The sequence below is a fragment of the Chiloscyllium plagiosum genome, chromosome 26, assembly GCF_004010195.1.
Source record: "Chiloscyllium plagiosum isolate BGI_BamShark_2017 chromosome 26, ASM401019v2, whole genome shotgun sequence".
Taxonomy (NCBI): domain Eukaryota; kingdom Metazoa; phylum Chordata; class Chondrichthyes; order Orectolobiformes; family Hemiscylliidae; genus Chiloscyllium; species Chiloscyllium plagiosum.
Window position 1 is genome coordinate 52,867,652 of NC_057735.1, and position 4,473 is coordinate 52,872,124.

Below are 4,473 nucleotides of genomic sequence, written 5' to 3' on the forward strand. Positions count from 1 at the left end.
TGGAGGCAGATGTTCGCAGGTAAAGGGACGGCTGGAAAATGGGAAGCCTTCAGAAATGAGATAACAAGAATCCAGAGAAAATATATTCCTGTTAGAGTGAAAGGGAAGACTGATAGGTATAGGGAATGCTGGATGACTGGTTTGGTTAAGAAAAAGGAAGCATTTGTCAGGTGTAGACAGGATCAAGTGAACCCTTTGAAGAGTATAAAGGAAGTAGGAGTATACTTAAGAAGGAAATCAGGAGGGCAAAAAGGGGACATGAGATAACCTTGGCAAATAGAGTTAAGGAGAATCCAAAGGGTTTTTACAATATATCAAGAACAAAAGGGTAACTAGGGAGAGAACAGGGCCCCTCCAAAGATCAGAAAGACGGCTTTTGTGTGGAGCCGCAGGAGATGGGGGGAAAGCACTAAACGAGTCTTTTGCATCAGTATTTACTGTGGAAAAGGACATGGAAGATATAGAATGTAGGGAAATAGATGGCAACATGTTGAAAAATGTCCAGATTACAGAGGAGGAAGAGCTGGATGTCTTGAAACACAAAAAAAAAGTGGATAAGTCCCCAGGACTTGATCAGGTGTACCCTAGAACTCTGTGGGAAGCTAGGGAAGTGATTGCTGGGCCTCTTGCTGAGATTTTTGTATCATCGATACTCACAGGTGAGGTGCCAGAATACTGGAAGTTGGCTAACATGGTGCCACTCTTTAAGAAGAGTGGTAAGGACAAGCCAGGGAACAAAAGGCCAGTGAGCCTGACGTCAGTGATGGGCAAATTGTTGGAGGGAATCCTGAGGGACAGGATGTACTGTATTTGGAAAGGCAAGGACTGATTAGGGATAGTCAACATGACTTTGTCCATGGGAAATCATGTCTCACAAACCTAACTGAGTTTTTTGAAGAAGCAACAAAGAGGATTGATGAGGGCAGAGCGGTAGATGTGATCTATATGGTCTTCAGTAAGGCATTTGACAAGGTTCCCGATGGGAGACTGGTGAGCAAGGTTAGATCTCATCGAATACAGGGAGAACTAGCCATTTGGATACAGAACTGGCTCAAAGGTAGAAGACAGAGGGTGGTGGAGGTGGAGGGTTGTTTTTCAGACTAGAGGCCTGTAACCATTGGAGTGCCACAAGGATCAGTGCTGGATCCAGTACTTTTCATCATTTGTATAAATGATTTGGATGGGAGCACAAGAGGTACAGTTAGTAAGTTTGCAGATGACACCAAAATCGGAGGTGTAGTGGACAGTGAAGAAGGTCACCTCTGATTACAATAGGATCTTGATCAAATGGGTCAATGGGCTGAGAAGTGGCAGTTAGAGCTTAATTTGGATAAGGTGAGATGTTGCCATTTTGGAAAAGCAAATCAGAGCAGGACTTATACACTTAATGGTAAGGTCCTAGGGAGTGTTGCTGAACAAAGAGACCTTGGAGTGCAGGTTCATAGCTCCTTGAAAGTAGACCACAGGTAGATAGGATAGTGAAGGCAGCATTTGGTATGCTTTCCTTTATTGGTCAGAATATTGAGTACAGGAGTTGGGAGGTCATGTTGCGGCTGTACAAGACATTGGTTAGGTCACTTTTAGAATATTACGTGCAATTCTGGTCTCCTTCCTATCGGAAAGATGTTGTAATACTTCAAAGGGTTCAGAAAAGATTTACAAGGATATTGCCAGGGTTGGAGAATTTGAGCTATAGGGAGAGGCTGAACAGGCTGGGGCTGTTTTCCCTTGAGCATTGGAGACTGAGGGGTGACCGTATAGAGGTTTATAAAATCATGAGGGACTGGATAGGGTAAATAATGGGAGACCAATAGTAAGGATCCAAAGAAATGTGGATCCACAATTGGCAGGAAGCAGAAGGTGGTGGTTAAGGGGTATATTTCTGTATGGAAGTCTGCGTCCAGTTGTATTTCACATGGGTCAGTGTTGGGATCATCGCTGTTTGTGGTTTAAATAATTAGTAAGTTCATGGATGACATGGAAATTGATGAGGTGGTAAATAGTGAGGAGGATAGCCATAGACTACAAAAGGATATAGATGGGCGAGTCAGATTGACTGAGCAGTGGCAAATTGAAATTCAACCTGGATAAATGTGAGGTGGGAACAATAAGGACTGTAAATGCTGGAACCCAGAGTTAACAGTTTAGATTAGATTTAGATTAGATTAGATTACATATGTAGGGGTATGGGTGGGTTGCGCTTCGGCGGGTCGGTGTGGACTTGTTGGGCCGAAGGGCCTGTTTCCACATTGTAATGTAATCTAATCTAATAAGGACTGTAAATGCTGGAACCCAGAGTTAACAGTTGTGAAGGAGGAAAAGCACAGGTGGTCAGACAGCAACTTAGCAAGGAAGTCAACATCTCAGTGTGAAGGGTCACCTGACAAAGAAAATTTGCCAGGATGTTGCCTGGGCTGGAGAGTTTCAGTTATGAGAGAGTTTGGACAGACTGGTGTTGTTTTCCTTAGAGCAGAGGAGATTAAGAAGAAACTTAGATCAAGTAGACAGGAAGAAACATTTCCCTTTGGTGGAAGGATCATTGATCACAGGCATAGATTGAAGGTTTAGTGGGGATATGAGAAAAGGCTTTTTCACCCAGAGGGTGGTGGGAATCTGGAACTCACTGCCTGTAAGGGTGGGACAGGCAGAAACCCTCAGAAGTTTTAAGAAGCATTTTGATATGTGCATGTGCAATGCCAGGGCATGACAAGGCTATGGGTGAAGTGCGAGGAGAAAGTGAGTACTGCAGATGCTGGAGATCAGAGCTGAAAATGTGTTGCTGGAAAAGCGCAGCAGGTCAGGCAGCATCCAAGGAACAGGAGAATCGACGTTTCGGGCATTGGTGAAGTGCACAAATATGGGAGTTAAATAGTTATAGAGTCATAGAGATGGAAAGCATGGAAACAGACCCTTCGGTCCAACATGTCCATGCCAGATATCTTAAATTAATCTACTCCCATTTGCCAGTGTTATGGAATAGGCCAAACCCCCTCAAAATACTGAGAAAGTAGCCCGGACCCTAACTTTGCGAGTTGGCACAGTGGTTAGCACTGCTGCCTCACAGCGCCAGAGACCCGGGTTCAATTCCCGCCTCAGGCGACTGACTGTGTGGAGTTTGCACATTCTCCCCATGTCTGCGTGGGTTTCCTCCCACAGTCCAAAGATGGGCAGGTCAGGTGAATTGGCCATGCTAAATTGCCCGTAGTGTTAGGTAAGGGGTAAATGTAGGGATATGGGTGGGTTGCGCTTCGGCGGGTCGGTGTGGATTTGTTGGGCCGAAGGGCCTGTTTCCACACTGTAATGTAATCTAATCTAATCTAGGCTACCCTTGAGCATCTGATTTTGTTTTAAGCAGATATAGAGTGGACAATCCAGGGGTGATGCAGCTGGCCCAACCATTCTTAAACAAAACAGAATTTATTTGCAATGTTACTGAATGAAACAGTTCTCCCTGTATTCCATGAGATCTCACCTTGCTCACCAGTCTCCCATCGGGAACCTTGTTGAACGCCTTACTGAAATCCATAGAGATCACATCCACCGCTCTGCCCTCATCTATCCTCTTTGTTACTTCTTCAATAAACTCAACTTTACAACAGCTTTCCTATAGCAGGGAGACTAGAATTCCACACGGTACTCCAAAAGTGACTGAACAAATATTCTGTACTTAAAATGACCTCCCAACTCCAATACTCAATGCACTGACCAATAAAGACAAGCTACCAAATGCCATCTTCACCTGCGACATTACTTTCAAGGAACCTGCACCCCAGGGGTTCTTTTTTCAGCAACACTCCCCAGAAGCTTACCATTAAGTGTGTAAGCCCTGCCCTGATTTGCCTTTCCAAAATGCAGCACCTCACATCTATCTAAATTAAACTCCATCTGCCATGCCTCGGCCCATCAGATCAAGATCCCTTTGTAATCTGAGGTAACCTTCACTATCCACTACACCTCCAATTTTAGTGTCATCTGCAAACTTATTAACATTGGAGGCTGATGGGTGACCTTATTAGAGGCTTATAAAATCATGAGGGTGAGGAGAGGGTAAATGGACAAGGTCTCTTCCCTGGTGTGGGGGAGAGCAGAACTAGGGGGTGACAGGAGAAAGATTTAAAAGGGACTTAAGGGGCAACTTTTTCACGCAGAGGGTGGTGCGTGTATGGAATGAGCTGCCAGAGAAAGTGGTGGAGGCTGGTACAATTACAACATTTAAAAGGCATCTATAGATGTGTCTATGAATAGGAAGGGTTTTAGAGGGAAATGGGCCGGGTGCTGGTGTGATGATGCTGCTCCTTTTAATCTCTCTCTCTCTCTCTAAGGGATTGTTGCAAGAATTTGGAACAGTATCATTAAATTGGGATAATCTGTGGATTTTCATATAAGTCATTCTATATTCTGTTCTCTTTTATAGAACATAGAACATAGAAGAATACAGCGCAGTACAGGCCCTTCGGCCCTCGATGTTGCGCC